The 19,227-nt window shown below is 46.9% G+C and overlaps 1 protein-coding gene across 1 annotated transcript in view; it reads left to right on the plus strand.

The window, feature by feature from the left end:
* SERTAD2 (SERTA domain containing 2) overlaps positions 1–19,227 on the plus strand; it is a 138,552-nt gene that overhangs the window by 59,541 nt on the left and 59,784 nt on the right. The window lies entirely within an intron of this gene.

Consider the following 19,227-nt stretch of genomic DNA (forward strand, 5'->3'; position numbering starts at 1 on the left):
AATATACCTTAAAGGACAGTGTCCGTAATATACCTTATCGCTATTATGCGAATAAACAGACACGACCACTGTATAGAAATAAGGAGATAAGAACTCCGTAAAAAGGTTGTATTTAAGTCCCTAATGGACAAAAGGGGGTTACAGAAATAAGAAAATACAGGTATAACAAGAGATACAATATGCTAACAATGAATACTAAACAGGCTCTGCTAGGGGGAAAGAATACAGATACAAGACACAACCAGCCAACAATACAATAAGAATAAATACCGTGAATGCAACCGTTTACCGTCTCATCAAATATGCGAAGCGCAGTCCGGTCAGAGCTCACTATCGTTCAGGGCTGAACTATAGTCCGGTAGAAAGTCAGGGAAAGGTAGATGTGCCGAAGTGACCGTGTATGCTCTGGGTCGCCTATCTTATAGGGTCAGAAAGGGGAGGTCAAAGGCCGTTCTCATTGGTCGGAGGTCGTATGTCAGGTCAGCTGTGATTGGGGGGTAAGATGATACACCTGGTTTGGCTAGGTCCAGGGGAGTGAACTTTAAGAGTCCTTTGTTTGATGGTTTCGGCGTCAGCAGTGATAAGAACCGGTTTCATCTAGATTCCTTTGTTACATACTTTCAACAGAAACTGTCTCTGGAATATGGATTATGTCCATAACTATCGAGCCGTGTATATTGCGAAATATTCGCAATGACCGGAATACTTCGCACAATGAACGGAACGGAACGGTACTAAACATGATACAGTCAGATGTGTTATTATGAATTTATGTGTGATAGTATGGCTACTCTTCTGGTCCACTTTGTCACACATACTCGGGTATGGAAACTTTATTTGCGCAACTCTGCGAACCAAAATGGCGGCCATACTATCCTAAAATGGCGTGTGTGCAACTAGACTTCCACAGTACAGAAGGAGGTCACTCGCCAGACTGAAGTTAAAATAGTTGTTTTATTTCATCTCATTTTATTTAAGCTGCCATCACACTGGTCAACGTTTGGACCCGTATTAGGGCCTTTTTTCAAGACTTGTTTGACAGCCATATCAGAAATACTTCGAAGTAATATAGACACCATTGGGTGTCCAGAACGCAGCACCACGAGCTGTTAGCACATACTACTTATTGTTAGAATATTAAAACGTAACTTTTATTAGGTTTTTATTTAAGATAAATTGGACGAATGGACCTATATTTCAAAATGTAACCTTCCTACACCCCTTGTGCAGTGAACCTTTACAATATATGCTATGCACCTTATAATAAAATCACATGTACCTACAAGGTGCATAGCATATATTGTAAAGGTTCACTGCACAAGGGGTGTAGGAAGGTTACATTTTAAAATATAGGCCCATTCGTCCAATTTATCTTAAATAAACCCTAATAAAAGTTACGTTTTAATATTCTAACACTATAGGTACATACATTCAAGAGTGCCCCACAAAAAGAGTCCTCTTTTTCTTCTCCTTTGCCTATACCGAGGCAACCAAGCAAGTTTATCAGGGATACCGGAGTGCCGGGGAGGACTATGTATATGTACATATATTAGGGCGGCCCTTAGCAATAGGTAATTTTTCTGCTTCCACCCCCTAATTCTGTTCCAATCAACACATAAACGGGGTCTGCAAAATTTCAGCTCAATCGGACAACTGCAAGGCGACCCTCAAACGAGTTGAAGTTGGAATATCATATACGCAACAAATAATTCTGTTCAAAAGCAGTGTACTCTTCCCTATCTCTATCACCATTTTTTTTTCTTATTAGAGAAATATATGTGGACACATCCAGCCAACCCCAGCAATTGTTTAAAAAAAATGTTCTGAATCAAATTTTCCAAAAGAAAACTTGAAAAAGTACTGAAATAACATGAAAAAAAAAAGTTGGAGTGGGGACCCCAAGACATTTTTATATTTTTTAACACAAATCCGCTCATTCCTATGTGTAAAAAAATTGCATTAATAAAAACTGCACATCACAAAAATCACCAGATATCGCATCCGAATTCTGACTTGGTTTGAAAAAAAAATCTCACCTTATTACATTTATGTTTTTTTGCACCTGTGACATTTGCGTTTGCGATTTGATGCGATTTTGAACCTGTCCAAAAATGTACACCCTATTACATTTCGCCCCATATTTGGTAATAAAATCAGTATATAATCCCTCTTAAATTATAAAAATGTAGAGGTTATAATAATGGTTTTCCAACTTTTTCGGGGCTACCAACACAACAGGGAAAGATCTACATCATTATGCCACAAAACAATGAAGGAGTAAGCACAAGTTATTACAAATAAAATAACTTTTATTTACAAGCACAGATGAAAAAGAAAAATAGTTTTTTGCCCTATACCTGCGCTCTGCCCCCAGCTTTGTAAGTTGCCTTTTCCCATTTTATTTATTGTCACTTATCCTTCTAATACCAAGAAAAAGTCTGAATTTTTTTTTTTTATTTAAGAGAAAACTATACAAGATTAAAAAAAATGTATCTGAAAAAAAAAAAAACTTTCTGGGCAAAATAAGTCAAAATTTCAGCGTCGGTGAGAGTCGCCTTGCATTTGTCTAATTAGTTAAAATTTTGAATAGATTTTTTTTCTTGAAATGGAACAAGATAGGGGAGAAGGAGCACACACACATATATATATACTAGGTGATTCATCGCGCCCTACGGGCGCTCTTCACACCGTCGTAAGCGGCTGCGCCCCCTTAATTTGTGAACGTTTGTATTGTTTGTATTGTGAGAAATATGGTTAGAATTGTATGAAAGATGCCTGTATTGCAACTTGAGTTACTGTATAGGTGAAATGTGTTAAATAGAGAGCATATGATGTGGAAGGGGGTGTGTATTGTTTTGTTTAATTAAAAAGCGGTTACAGAGAAAGATGTACATTGATAGTGTGGATGGTACAGTGACATTTGTGGGTGGGGGGGGCTGTGTGTGCATGTTGTTTAGGTTTGTGTGTGTGCAATAGTATAATAGGGTGTTTTTGAGTCAGCGGCTCCCCACTGGCGGAGGTCACGACACAGGAAAACAGGAGGCTGGGTAGTGATAGGGGTGTGTGGGAATAAGGGGGACTAAAGAGGAGGGTGGGAGATACTGTGCAGCTTCTGCCAGTGAGTGAGGGTCCAGCGTGGCAGTACAGGATGGTGGCCCTGAGTCAGTGTCTCCTCCTACTGGGTGGGAGTTAGGGTGCATGAGAGTAGGAGGCTGGGCTATGAGGCATGTGGGCAAAACTGCGTCAGCGACTCCCCAGTGATGGAAGTTACGGTTCAGGAGAGCAGGAAGCTGGGTAGTGATAGGGGTGTGTGAGTATACGGGGGACTAAAGAGGGGCTTAGGGGTGCCGTGAATTGCGGGAGGGGCACGGGGGGGTGCCGTGAATCAAAGGAGGGAGGGGGCGCAGGTGTCCGCAAATCGCGGGAGAGGGCGTGGGTCCGCCAGGCGCGCGAGGGGGGGTGCGCGGGGGTGACGTGAGTCGTGGGAGGGGGGCGGGATTTGCGGGGGGGCACGGGGCGCGATGAATTAACCTAGTTGGTTATATATTCTTGTAGAAGGATGGTAGGATGTTGCTGTCATTCAGAATGCATTTACATAAACAGTAATAGTAGCAGTAAAAGATCTGACTTAAAGTAACTACAGTAAAACAGAACAGGTGTTATATATTATACAAAGAATTGGCTGATGATGTCTAGGTTGACGTGCACATAGTTGTCACTGGAAAAAAATTGCCACAAGAAAAAATCAACACAGAAAGGTCAACACATGTAAATGTTGACATAAGTGTGACACCTCATTGGTGTCCATGTCGACACATGAGAATGAATATGAAAACATTAAAAAAAAGAAAAATAAATCTTCAAAAACTCATGTCAACCTTTTTCATTGTCGACCATAGCCGTGTCAGTGTTTTGCATGTGCCATTTAATCCTGGGGTTGCCGTGAATCACGTGCGGGGGGAAGGGGGGAGGAGGTGAGGGGTGTCCGCGAATCACGGGAGGAGGGGTCGTGGGTGGATGCCGTGAATTGTGGGAGGGGTGGTCGCGGGGGGGTGTGGGTGCCGCGGTTCGTGGGAGGGGGGGGGCGCGGGGGGTTGCAGTGAATCGTGGGAGGGTGGGTCGCGGGGGCGGGGGGTTGCCGCAATGACAGGAGGGGGGGTCGGGGGGGGGGGTACCGCGAACCGCGGGAGGGGGGGCCTGGGGGGTTTGGCGCGAATCGTGGGAGGGGGGTCGCAGGGTGCGGCGAATTGCAGGAGGGGGTGTCACGGGGTGGGTCCGCGAATCGCGGGAGTCGCTGGGGGTGCCGCGAATTGTGGGGGGTGTGCTGCGAATCGCGGGAGGGTGCCGCAAATCGCCACAAGAAAAAATCAACACAGAAAGGTCAACACATGTGGCACTTCATCTGTGTCCATGTCGACACATGAGAATGAATATGAAAACATTCAAAAAAAGAAAAATAAATCTTCAAAAACTCATGTCAACCTTTTTCATTGTCGACCATAGCCGTGCCAGTGTTTTGCATGTGCCATTTAATCCTGGGGTTGCCATGAATCACGCGCGGGGGTGGGGGGGAGGGAGGAGGTGAGGGGTGTCCACGAATCACGGGAGGAGGGGTCGTGGGTGGATGCCGTGAATTGCGGGAGGGGGGTCGCGGGGGGGGGGGGGGTGTGGGTGCCGCGAATCGTGGGATGGGGGGGTGCGGGGGGTTGCAGTGAATCGCGGGAGGGTGGGTCTCGGGGGCGGGGGGTTGCCGCAATGACAGGAGGGGGGGTCAGGTGGGGAATCGCGGTAGGGGGGGTCGTGGGGGGCACCGTGAACCGCGGGAGGGGGGGCCCGGGGGGTTGGCGCGAATCGTGGGAGGGGGGGTCGCGGGGTGCTGCGAATTGCAGGAGGGGGGGTGTCACAAAAATCAACACAGAAAGGTCAACACATGTAAATGTTGACATAAGTGTGGCACTTCATTGGTGTCCATGTCGACACATGAGAATGAATATGAAAACATTGAAAAAGTGAAAAATAAATCTTGTCAACCTTTTTCATTGTCGACCATAGCCATGTCAGTGTTTTGCATGTGCCATTTAATCGTGGGGATGCCGTGAATGGGGGGGGGGGGGGGGGGGAGGGAGGTGCATTCCCAACATGACCCTCTCCAGGAGGGACACATTGCTCTGTTTCTGGACTTTCTTCTTAATTTATGGATTACCATCACCTGTGCTTAAACACCTTTCTAATCAATTACCCTGTTTAAAATGACAGGTGATGACAATCATAAATTAAGATGGAAGTCCACAAACAGAGCATTCTGTCCCTCCTGGAGAGGGTCATGTTGGGAGGTATGGCGGTGTGGGGCGCTCACCTGGTGTGTCTGGTGAGTAGCTGTGTCTTTGCTGTGTAACATGGAGAGGCAGAGGGTGTATGGGCTCACTGGGCTGGTTCTCTGTCGTGTGAGTCAGTCATGTGAGTCAGAGGCTCCAGCCAGCGTTACAGCTCCAGACACACTTTGAGTGACAGATGTAGCCAAATATATAAGAGATATATTTATTTGGTACTTGTTTCCTAGCACGGCCACAATCGCGGGCATCGGGTGTAATTTTTAGTGGTCTGCGACGCGACCGACGCGATGCCCCCGATTTCCCATTGAAATGCATTGAAAAAAGTCAAAATCGGGTCGGTCGCATCGCAGGCGGCTAAAAAATGCTTAAATGGTCCAGACGCGATGCCCCCGATTTCCCATAGGCTTAAATGGTCCAGACGCGATGCCCCCGATTTCCCATAGGGAACAATGTTAAATGCCTCAATTTACCCAAATCATCATAGGGAACAATGGTAAATGGGCCAGAAACCCCCCAAAACACCCCTGAACAGTGAAATGGCCCCCCAAAATTAGTTTACGCCACCCCACGATCAACGTGAACCCGAAGCGTGGCGAGCGCAGCGAGCCCGCGAGGGGCGGCGGTACGCGTCCTCCGACCTTTTCATACCCCCACTATCCACGTCGGCGTGGAGTTGAGAATAGAATAGTGTGGCGAGCGCAGCGAGCCACCGAGCCCGAAGCGTGGCGAGCGCACGCAGATACCTTCACAGGTAAACGCGTCCCTTCGCGGGCTTCACAGGTATCCGCGTCCCCTCGCCACGCTTCGGGCTCGGTGGTTTGCTGCGCTCGCCACACTATTCTATTCTCAACTCCACGCCGACGTGGATAGTGGGGGTATGAAAAGGTCAGAGGACGCGTACCGCTGCCCCTCGCGGGCTCGCTGCGCTCGCCACGCTTCGGGTTCACGTTGATCGTGGGGTGGCGTAAACTAATTTTGGGGGGCCATTTCACTGTTCAGGGGTGTTTTTGGGGGGTTCTGGACCATTTACCATTGTTCCCTATGATGATTTGGGTAAATTGAGGCATTTAACATTGTTCCCTATGGGAAATTGCGGGCATCGCGTCGGTACCATCGCACCCGATTTTTATTAACGATGCCCACGATCATGATCGGTGTGGCCGTGCTAGGAAACAAGTACCATTTATTTATTTATTAACAGTTTCTTATATAGCGCATACATATTCCGCAGCGCTTTACAGAGGATATTTGAACATTCAAATCAGTCCCTGCCCCAGTGGAGCTTACAATCTATATTCCCTACCACATGTACACGCACTTACAGGCATTCTATGGTTAATTTGTTGGGAGCCAATTAGCCTACCAGTATATTTTTGGATTGTGGGAGGAAACCGGAGTACCTGGAGGAAACCCACGCAAGTACGCGGAGAATATACAAACTCCGCACGGTTAGAGCCATGGTGGGAATGAAACCCATGACCTCAGTGCTGTGAGGCAGTAATGCTAACCATTACACCATCATACTGCCCCATATTGATCTATAATATTAAGCAGCACTGCGTCTGCTAAATAAAATCGTTTTCTACTAATGACATTGTACTTATTATAAATACAAATAGATCTAGAGGGGCACATAGTAGACAACGCACCCACACGCACCCTAAAGCTAGTGTGACATGTCACCAACAAAAGTCCATAGCACCAACATTGCGCTGCTGTTTTCTCCTACACACTTACCAGATATCTCCTTGTGGACAATATTTATCATAATCTGCATTTTTAACCCTTTGAGGGCCAACATATTCTTGAGAGATGTGCAACATATCCATCAAAAATGCCAGCAGCGCTCACATTCGCTATATAAATTCAAATAGACATGTTGTGTAAAAAAAATATATTATATTTCCTATATATTACAGGTCGTTATGGTGAATACAAATGTTTGCTTGGCAATTTACACACCTATATTGACAAATGTCCTCGACTCTGAACTGTCCTTTCTTCCCCACATTCAATCTGTCTCCAAATCATGTTACATGCATCTAAAAAAACGGTACTTGGGGATTATCACGGCTCCCATCGCATGCCATATATAGTGGCATGCGATGGCATGCAATGCGATGCGATTTTTACCAATTTTTGCCGTTTTTGTCAAAATCATATGCAATCGCATCGCATGCGATCGCATCGTTTGCGATCACATACGATTTTTCACTGAAAAGCATCCAAATGCATTGGAATTAGTATTAAACATGTTCAATGGCCCCCAAATGGCATTTTTGAGGCTGTACCACCCCCACTATCAACGCGAACCTGAAGCGTCGCGAGCGCAGCGAGCCCGCGAGGGGCGGTGGTACGCGTCCTACGACCTTTTCATACCCCCACTATCCACGTCGGCGTGGAGTTGAGAATAGAAAGTGTGGCGAGCGCAGCGAGCCACCGAGCCCGAAGCATGGCGAGCGCAGCGAGCCCCGCGGACACCTGTGAAGCCCGTGAGGGGACGCGGATACCTGTGAAGGTATCCGCGTCCCCTCGCCACGCTTCGGGCTCGGTGGCTCACTGCGCTTGCCACACTTTCTATTCTCAACTCCATGCCGACGTGGATAGTGGGGGTATGAAAAGGTCGTAGGACGCGTACCGCCGCCCCACGCGGGCTCGCTGCGCTCGCCACGCTTCGGGATCGCGTTGATAGTGGGGGTGGTACAGCTTCAAAAATGCCATTTGGGGGTTATTGAACATGTTTCATACTAATTCCAATACATTTGGATGCTTTTCAGTGAAAAATCGATTTTTTTCGCATACGATGGCCATCGTGGGAGCCGTGATAATCCACAAGTACCAAAAAAAATATCCAAAATAGGACCCTACCTCACACAAGACACTACCAAATCTCTTATCCATGCACTCATTATATCCCGCATTGATTATTGCAATACTCTCCTAACTGGTCTTCCCAAGAACAGACTCTCACCACTGCAATCCATTTTAAATGCTGCTGCTAGGCTGATCTTCCGGCGGAGGCATAAACATAAATAATCATAAACATAACATAAATATACCTAATAAATGCAGACTCATAAAATATACATACTTTCCAAAAAGATTATAAACAATAATATCTTATCTTTTTGTGTGGGAGGTCAGTGGGGAAATACCTACCCATTTTGTCCATTAGACTTCTCAAAGGGTCTATTTATAAATTGTAGATTAATGTTCTATAGAATTGCAAACACCAAATCAAAATGCATCAAATACAACAAAAAACGATACTATACTATACTAAAGGCAAGCTATTTATTTTTACTATAGTATCCCTTGTCTTCTATCATACTGGCCTGCAGCGCATGCGCCTTAGATCATCCACGCACTTGGACAGCCGTTTTTGCTATTTATTGCTTCACTGAAATAATCACTGCTCGCTGGCAGTTTTGTAAGATAAATCTCTATGCTACTTCTGATCAGCAGTCAGCAGCGTTGGGGAGGGGGCAAAGGCACAGTTGGGATGGTGGCCGAAATGGTGTTACCGATAGGGAGAGGGGATTTAGGTGGGTGGGCAATGGTACATATAGGAAGGGGATACTACAGGCAGGGCCGCCACTAGAAATGTTGGGGCCTGGGACTGAACGTCAGTTTGGGCCCCCAGCGGCACTGCACCATTTCTCCCCCCCACACACACACACACCCGACCCCACCTGCCAGCACCCAGCCTCCCCCTACCCCGTCCCTATTATGATTACTTACCATCACCCGCGACGTGGCATCGTCCTCTGGCTCCTTCAGCCTCCACGGTCAGGTCCGGAGCGCACACTGCACAGTGCAGTCTGCAGAGCGCCGAGCCCCTTCTGTGTCCTAGGCTCGGCGCTATGCAGGCTGCACTGTGTATTGTGCGTGCCTGGCCGCCGGGTGGGGGAGGCGGTGTGCGGGTGCGGGGGCTGTGGGCAGCTGCCCGGGCCCTTCCAGAGGCCGGGGCCCAGGACAGCTGTACCCAGGGCACCCCCCTGTCGGCGGCCCTGACTACAGGTACACATGGGGAGGTAGTAGGCAATGGTACTCATGGAGAGGGGGGGACGAGGCACATTAGGAGAGGCAGGAGGAAGAGGGAATAACTTGCCTATATTACTAATTACAAATGGAAGCAAGTGAAGTAGGAGCATTTAGAAGAGATGGTGTTATATGTGAAGGAAAAGTAGTGATGATTTCTATAGCCTATGGAGTGAAGATATTTCTAAAGCCTATGAGACTACTGCAGTACCCCTCTTGGCCATTAAGTGCACTGTAGAGCACTACTATTCTTTTACTAAAACTTTTACTCTTACTAAAATTTTCAATGATCAGCTCCTTTTTATGATCGATTAATGTTTCATATGCCTAAAACTATAAAACTACCCCAGCAAATGCTTTATAAAAGGTGAAAATTCCAAAAAATCTGTCCAGCAGTTTTCTCGAGATTAGTCCGAAAGAACAGACAGACACTTATCAGTGACTATATATATATATATATATATATATATATATATATATGTGTGTGTGTGTGTATACTCCTCTATTCAAACAAGCAGTGGCACTTGTAGGTCTTGTGAAGAAAGCTGTATTAAAGCAAGTTGGAGGAAACCGACGTTTCGGGGGAACAACGCCCCGTTTTCAAGGTTTAGAAGTGACTCTCTCTGCACATGTTACATCTGCTCCCCTGCAGTGCACATGGTTTTGTCCAGCTAAGAAGGAATTTGCCTCTAAGAGTGAACTAGAATAAGGCCCAATATGTCTAAATCAAACAATTATAGTATGTACAGTATGATAGTAATTTTTTTTATTCACTGACCAATAAGAAATAATCCTTTCCTCATCTAGTAACATATAACATCATAGGTTCTTGTGTACTTATGCTTTGATTTACTTTTCATTCCTGCATTTATACTTTTCAATTATACTTATTAAAGTGATATTTTATTAGTTTGCAATTTAACATATATCTGTTGAATAGAGTGCCCTCTAACTCCCTTTTCTCTTTGTTTGGTTATTATTGTCATCTAAAGATTCATATTAAAGATCATATATCCCCACCCCCTTTAAGGGGTGGTGATAGAGGGTCACAGACAATATTTGTCTGTGAGGGACACAGACAGATAGGGTGACATTCTATGGACTGCGATTTGGCTTTTTTTGCGTTAATTAGAGCAGAAAATGGCGATATCGCATTTTTCCTTGAAATCGCCAATTTAATGTGATGCGTTAAGGGACTGAAATCGCATATTATGTGCGTTAAGGTATGCTGAGTAAAAGTGCGAGATTAATTCGCATTTTTATCGCATCCAGATGTTTTCCAATACAAAAGTATAGAAGTCGCTTATTTAATGCAATGCGCATTTGCACATCGCATTTTTTAGGTGCCTAATTATCGCACTTATTTCAGACCAGGGTCTGTTTGGCGAATTAGCCAGAACCCTGCACAGATCGCAATGTTCTGTGCAGGGTTCTGCTGTAAAAAATAAAACAAATGGTTAAAAAAAAAAAAAAACGAGCGCGGGGTCCCCAGCCCGAGCATAACCAGACCCGGGCTCACTGAGCCGGTGCTGGTGACATAAAATCAGGGTCCCCGACAAATAGGGGTCCCCTTGATTTCATGAAACCAGCACCAGGCTCAAGGTCCGGCGCTGGTTCCCAAAATATGAGGGACAAAATGACTAGGGGTCCCCCGTATTTTAAGAACCAGCACCGGACACAACCAGCCAGCAGGGTAATGCCACAGCCGGGGGAAACTTATTATATAAGCTCCCGCGGCCAAAGCATTAACCCCCTGGCTGGTCAGCATGGGCAGGGGTCCTGGGGAAGTGGGGACCCCCCCCCAAATGAAGGGGTCCCCCCCCTCCAGGACTTACCAGCCCATGCTGATAGTCCGGGGCTGTCCCCGATGCCCCTGGGCGGTGGGCATCGGGCTGAAATCATTCTAACTAGAGACGCCGAGGAGGAAACATCTCTGCTCTAGATGCGCAGAGATGTTACTTCCTCAGCGTCTGTATTCAGAATGATTTCTGGCCAATCAGGAGCCGACTTTCTCGGCTCCTGATTGGCCAAGAAATCATTCTGTGCAGAGACGCCGAGGAGGAAACATCTCTGCGCCTGTCAAAGTCCTGCGAGCCGTGTACCAGATGGGAGCAGCGCTGTCACCGGAGAGGATTCCGAGGTCGTCGCCGGGGACCAGGTGAGTTGGATTTGCTTCCTTAGGTACCCCTGGGGACTACCTCGGATCCCGGACCCCGGATTCTGCAGCCCAGGAGCCCCAGAACCCCAGGACCAGCCCCGGAACCAGGACCAAGGCCCCGGAACCGGACTCTTCTGCCCTGGAGCCCCGGAGCCCGGATACAGGACCCAGGGACCGACCTACGGGCTCAAGGTAGGTAAGTATCAGTGTGTGTGTGTTTTGTGTGTATTAAACTTTTATTTTACAGTGTGTCAGTGTGTTTTTGTTAACTATTTTTTGTACTGCTGAACTACAATTGCCAGCGGGCCCTTTAATGCCCCACATGCTGGGACTTGTGGTTCTCCAAGTCCCAGCATGCGGGGTAGGCTTGCTGGGACTCATAGTTCACCAGTATAAAACAATAGTTTTAATTCTTTTTTTTACACAAGCCATCAGCCCGATGCCCACCGCCCAGGGGCATCGGGGACAGCCCCGGACTATCAGCATGGGCTGGTAAGTCCTGGAGGGGGAGGGGCCCCTTCATTTGGGGGGGGTCCCCACTTCCCCAGGACCCCTGCCCATGCTGACCAGCCAGGGGGTTAATGCTTTGGCCGCGGGAGCTTATATAATAAGTTTCCCCCGGCTGTGGCATTTTCCCTGCTGGCTGGTTGTGTCCGGTGCTGGTTCTTAAAATACGGGGGACCCCTAGTCATTTTGTCCCCCGTATTTTGGGAACCAGCGCCGGACCTTGAGCCTGGTGCTGGTTTCATGAAATCAAGGGGACCCCTATTTGTCGGGGACCCTGATTGTATGTCACCAGCACCGGCTCAGTGAGCCCGGGGCTGGTTATGCTCGGGCGGGGGACCCCGCGCTCGGTTTTTTTTTGGTTACTTTGCGCTGTCCTGCAAACGTGCGATTTTCAGACATGAAAATCGCACATTTTCAGGACTAAAGACAGCGCACCACTTTGCCGAAAATCGCCCCTCTTCGCACTTTTCAGCCTCCAATGCGCATCACATTAAATATGAGCATTTTGACTGAAAAGTGCGAATTGAAAAAAGGCGATTTGCGGCGATGTGGTGCGCGAAAAAAACATGCGCATTTAGCGCAAAGCATAGAATGTCACCCATATTGCTGGTTAAACAGTTTGTGTTTATTTTTATTTTTTTTGTATAATTGCAGTTCTCTTCAAAAAACTTTTTTTGTATGTTTATAAAACTTGTCATACAGGTAGAAAATATCTTTGTAAACGTAATATAAGTGCAAAACAATATATAAGTGCAAAATAAGGCACACAGACATTACACCATGTAAACATAGCAGCCCAAGCCTGGGTGCACAACACAATGGCCCTTATTCTGATTCGGTCGGTACGGCCCGCGTGCGGCCGTACCGCCGATGTTTGGACTCTGCACATGCGCAGAGGTCAATCTGCGCATGTGCAGCCCCCTTCGCCGCAGACGTATTTCGTCCGCCGCAAAGGGGGCGGATAGGGGCGTGAGAGGCTTCATGCCCTCATTTCCCTATGTGTACGCCCCGCGTTTCATGGGCGTTCCCATGCAAACGCGGGGCGTATGCATGGTAATGAGGGCATGACGCCCTCATTACCATGACATGGGGGCGGAAAGCTGACGTCGCCGGATGTCAGCTTTCAGCCCCCATACAAGCTACCACACGGACGATTGTCCGTGTGGTCTTAGCTTGCGGGAGCTGCCGCGGCGTGCGGGCCTGCCTTCGATGGTCGACGACCATCGAATGCAGGGGGCAGCTCCCACCATGGTGGAGGCGTAGCCTCCACCATTTTAATGCGGATCGCCAGCCGTCCGTGTACGGACGGCCGTGGCGATCCGTCTGGTGGGCGGCCCTTGGTTTGTGCGGTCGGAGCCCCGTGTGCGGCTCTGACCGCACCAACCAGAATAAGGGCCAATGTTTTGCTTGAGGTAATAATATAAAATCTAGAAGTACAATGAGAACACAAGAGGTAGATGCAGTGGCGGGCTGGGCCGGGGGGCAGGGTGCCATATGCCCCCCGGGCCACTCTGTTACCCAGTGTCTCGGGCCACATGAATTCCCCCCCTCTTACGCTTGCTTCTATACAGTGCGCAGCGCGATGCGCATTAATTGCACAGAGCAGGCTTCCCCTCTTCTCCCAATCAGCGGCTATTTTAAATGTGGCACCGGCCGCCAGCCAATTAGAACTCGAGTTCCAGCAGCCGCGGTGATTGGCTGCAGGAACGCGAGCTCTAATTGGCTCACGAACTGGAGCCATAGTTGAAATAGCTGCCGGAGGGACTAGCAGCAGCGGCGGCTCTGCGCGGCAGTGTGAACTCAGCTGTGCGCTGGGCTGTGCGCTGGCCACACCAGCCCCTGCAAGAACCAGGTACACACATGGCTCCACCCCCTCTCTATTGTATGTTCCTCCCCTACTACCTTCCCTAGGGATGTGTCAGCATCACAGCACACCTGCCCTGGCCCCAGCAGTCCCCTCACTCTCTTTAATGAGTGGGCCAATACCCAGCTTCCTTATGTCCTTGTCCTGTGCCAGGACTCCTGCTGTCCCCAGCTCCCACCTATTATGTCCTGGCTCTCCTCTAATACGCAGCACTCCTAATACAGTACCAATTTCTGCTTTCCCAGGCTTCCACCACAACCTGCATCTTTCTGCCCTCTCTAGCACCCTACGCCACTCTAGCGCCCTGCATCTCTCTGCCCTCCCTAGCGCCCTATGTCTCTCTATCCCTCCCTAGTGCCTGTGTCTCTCACCGCCGTCACTGTCCCTGCATCCCCGCCGACAATGTACCTGCGTCCCCACCGACAATGTCCCTGCATTGTGGCCCACTCCATGTGGCATAATGTGAGTTTTGGCTCAGTCTATGTGAATTTAACTTATTCTCTGTGGAATAATGTGAATTTTTTATCATTGCGTGTGAATTTTGGCTTATTCCGTGTGGCATATTGTGAATTTTGGCTCAATTCAGGTGGCATAACGTTAATTTTGACTCCTTCTGTGTGAATTATGGTTTATTCTGTGTGGCATTATGCAAATTTTGGCTCATTATGTGTGAATTATGGCTTATTCTGTATAACATAATGTGAATTTTTACTCAATCTCTATGAAATTTGGCTTATTCCAATTGGCATAATGTGTAAGGGACAAGTACAGTATAAGGGGGTCTACTATTGTGTTGCATAAGAGCAGTAGCGGCTCTAACCTCTCCAGAGGAGGGGGGCTGCCGTGATGCGGGCCCCCCTCCACTGCCGCTGTCATGTTCCTGCTCCCCTCAGCTGCCTGCGCCAGTCCCCATCGTGCAGCCGGCGAATGTGCAGTAGCCTCTTTAGTACTGCGCATGCTCTGGCCCCCAGCCTCTGTGGGCTGCTTTTTCAGCAGCCCCAAAGGCATATTCTGGGTCCCGGGTTCAGCATATGCGCAGTATCGTCCTCGTACTGCGCATGCATGGGACCCGGTTTTATGGGCTGCCACTCAGGAGACCATGTAGAGGCGTACCGGAGGGAGGGGACTCCCAATGGGACTGCCTTGTGTGACATATATTTTATATATGTTTATTTATTTTACGGCAAAGATCCATTTCGGCCTTTACTTATGGGCCAGTGCTCTGTACTTGCCCCCCAGGCTAAAAGTTGCCAGCCAGCCCCTGGGTAGATGTATGACGCAGTGATGGGAAGGGGGGGGGGGGGAGAAGTCATAAAGTGACTATCCAATCAGCTCCTAACTTTCCCTTCAGAAACCCAGCATAAACTTAACAGTTTGCCAAAAAGCACTTTGTCACTTGTCCTCCCTTATCACTGCTCCATACATCTGCCCCTCTGTGCCAAATGGCCAGATTTTGGCCATTCTACCTATCATGTGGACCTAATTATTTCAGGCCCACTAACGTACATCCTTGAGGTACCAAAATATATATAAATATATATACCTATTTAGAGATATATTTTTTTATCCCAAAAAAACCTTATAAAAGTAAATTGTGTACCAAGTGGGCCAGCTTCGGCCTCTCTAGCTATATTGTGCAGAAACCTAACAAGTGTAACCTGCAAATGTAAAAAACAAACATTGCTCTAACAACAACAGGCCTTACTTAAGGCAATTGCCTATAAACCCGATATTGTTCGGGTTGTGGGGTTGATGTGTTAGGATATTGAGCATGGTCATATTTGTACTGGTCATATGGCACTTGTGTGTGGTCTTGTTGTGGTGCTTGGGTATTGTTATTGGTACTTTGCATACGGCTAAACATACGCTCAAAAAATGTCATCTGCCTCTCATGCATTGCTGCTATTTGTGTCATAAATGAATCATGCATTTTTTATTCAGGTGCCAAAAATCTGGCAATTCTTGCATCTTCATGAGCGTTCAAATCGCTATCGACTCACGTAGATGATCCACAATAATCGTTGTCATTGCTCTGACCGATTGTTCTGTTCTGTTTGGTTTCGGCTTTCTTTTGGGAACGTTATAGACTGTGAAAGGGATACAAAAATGATTTGTTACACACTGAGCATACATAAACGTTGCAGAGTTTAGCAAACACGTGTTTGTCGCCTTCCGCCACCTGCACACTAGCTATACTGCAACATTACCCATTATGTTTTCTATCCTTTTTCAAAAACAGTTTAAAGGTATTGTGGGGTGTAATATTGTTCTAGGTTGCCACTCATCTATCCACACATCCCAGCATGTGTTAACATAGTTTTTGTATTACGTATGGACTACTGCGGCAACTGTGACACAGCATGCTAGGATGTGTAGTACCAAAGAAGCTTGAAGGGCGATAGATTTGACACCACTGCATGATGTGTGTGTGTGTGCAAATTTCAAACTTACTATTGGAGCGCAAAGTTGTGGGCTTGGGTGCCTGTGAAGTCGCCGGCAGCTTGGGTGCCTGTGAAGTCTCCGGCTGAAAAGCCACTACCTCCTCATTCACAGCGCTGACGGAGTCATCGTTCATGCTTGACTCTTCCAAACTGCAGTCAGATATGAGCAGCAGGGATGGTGGTCCACATTGTGAGCTGGGGAGGCTTTGCTGTGTTTCCGCATGGTCCTCCTCTACTGACATCTGGCTATTGGCACAGCTGGATGATGATAGTGCGATGGGATTAGTTAGCCAACGACACTGTAGCATAGCTCATAATATGGCCAATCAATACGTCCTGCACCACTTTTCTTGCGATTATGATCGTGTGTTTTCGTAAATTGTTTGCGTAGTGCCTTCAGTTTGTTGACCACTTGCTGCTGAGTTTTTGTTATGCCTCTGTCTGCCAGCATAAAGGATACACAACAGCTGCTGGGAAGCCTGCTCGTGGTCAGTGTCTCCAGCGTCTCTCAGCGCGTCCCCAGCAGATGACATCATCTTCAGGTGCCCCTGAAGAACCAGTTAACAGCCTCAGAGCGTTACCCGGATATAAAAACCCGGGTAATGTGCGTTTACACTGCGCACAGACACGTGTCATTGCCATGTTTTACCCTGGTAGATACCCGTGTTTTGGAAGTCAGACCCGTTCACACTAACAAAAAACCCGTGTCGGTGAGTGTCCCCGCACAAACACCCGGGTAGAATTTACAAGGGGTATTTAAGGGGTATTAGTTTATATATTTTTACAGTGCATATGTGCTGTCCAGTGGTCACTATGGCGATGGTATCTGCATATTAAATAATGTTTCACTGTTTGCCCTGGAAACACTGTAGCATCACATTTTGTAGGCCAATAAAGTCGCAATTGCATACTGCATATCATGACAGCACAGCGAGCCATGTTAGACGTGTCCATGCCAACTTTGTCGACATTCAGGACAAAAAAAAACCATGAATACTCATGTTGACCTCTTGACTGTTGACCTTCCCATTGTCGCCTAATGCTCTTGTTGACGTTCTGACCCTATCGACCTTAGCCATGTTGACCTATTTCAGACGTCAACCTAAACCCTGTCGACCTTCACGGGTCAACCTAATGTATGTCAACCTTAATTTAGTCGACCCAATGATCGATACCCATAATAAAATCCTAATGCTGCTCTTCAGGTCTATAGGGGGAAATAAAGTGTGTTACGCGCTAGTGGCCAGTAGACTAGACATTAGTTTTATGTTTGATGGGCTGGTTACTAGTTTTAAATGATTATGTTCATTTATCCAATTATTTTTGAGCCCCTGAAAACAGGAAACGCCATATAAAAATGGTTGCATTTCCTAAAAGTTTTATGGAATATTTTTGAATTACAGTTTAAAGTATTCACTTCTAATGCATCTCTATTGCTTAATCTGGAATCCATTGTGGTGGATTAAAGAGCTGAAATTAAGAAAAGTGTCAGTGTCCTAATATATATGAAGTAACCTCTATAGAAATTATATTCATAATGTTGTCGTGTTTTTAGCCCCTAGCACTGACACTAATCCTAGCAGCAAACCTAAAGGTCCCCATACACTATGCAACTTCTCTGAAGCGGAGAAGTCACATGTGATGCCCCATGAACAACCCCCCCCCCCCGGAGCTTATCAGGTGGCAGGATCATATACGATACATCGTATATGATCCCATTACCTGCTGCCGGATGGCTGTCCGAGTTGGAGGTCAGATGTGCAGCAGGTCCGATCTCCCATGGGATGCGCATGAGACTGCGCATTGGATTGGATGTCAAACACGAAATTTGACCAATTTTCATCCAATTTCTCCCGATCTGTCGAAATCAGGTTAAAAGTGGCCAAATCGCACTAGTGTATGGCCAGCTGTACAATAGCCCTAATGTTAAGCCTAATGCAAATGTTGACATTCCGTCAATGTCAACATTTTGCAATGTCGACCTTCTGCTGTCAACATCATGAACGGTAATGACCCATCTACATACCATATGAGGTGAATATTCTTTGCTATATTTTCTTTTTGCCTTTACTGTTATGTCCATTATATAGTATACTACACTCATGTGTCATGTGTAACAGGAGTGACATCATTGCCATTTAAATACATGATGACATCACTACATACAAAATTGAAACATATATTTTACACAAAAATTTGTTATGTTTGTTATCTGTATTCATAAACTCCAGAATAAAATCTATTTGGTGGGTGAGGGGCCACTGCAAGTGTAAAGGTGCATACACACTAAATGATGTACTATTACCAATATGCACAATTACAATATTATTAATATCGTCTAGTGTGTTCGCACTATATCGATAACAATGTGCGCTCATGCGCTTTGTAAACAACCCTCATGGAGAGGGTCAGGTAGGCAAGTATGGGGCCTGGTGATGTCACTTAATTATAGCGATAACGTTATTGTTAAATGTGCATGCACTAGATCGTTCATCCGGGAGTTCAATCTGTGAAGATATTGTTCGCAGATTATATTGTATAGTGTATCCAGCTTTATAAACAGAGAATCCAAGTGCCAAATGTGTATATAAAACTGCATGTCACAGGACAACCGGCATTACACGATGCTGCATGTGTATTTATACATTATGTGGTGCCGTAACTTTTCTGGAAATGCCTATACAGTATATGATGGTTTATCCTCTATTCGCACTGAATGACTGCTTTGGAGTTGGAACTGAACATACTGTAGAGGGGGGAAAGTGGGTTGTGTAAGGTCACACACTCTCATACTGCAGACTGCTAGCACACCTGGCGGATCCTTATTACTGCCACAGACCAGAGCATGGTCACATCCTTACAGGAACAGCCGCTGCCTCTCCA

This window comes from Crinia signifera, chromosome 3 (assembly GCF_055691185.1).
Source record: "Crinia signifera chromosome 3, ASM5569118v1, whole genome shotgun sequence".
In the NCBI taxonomy this organism is placed as follows: Eukaryota; Metazoa; Chordata; class Amphibia; order Anura; family Myobatrachidae; genus Crinia; species Crinia signifera.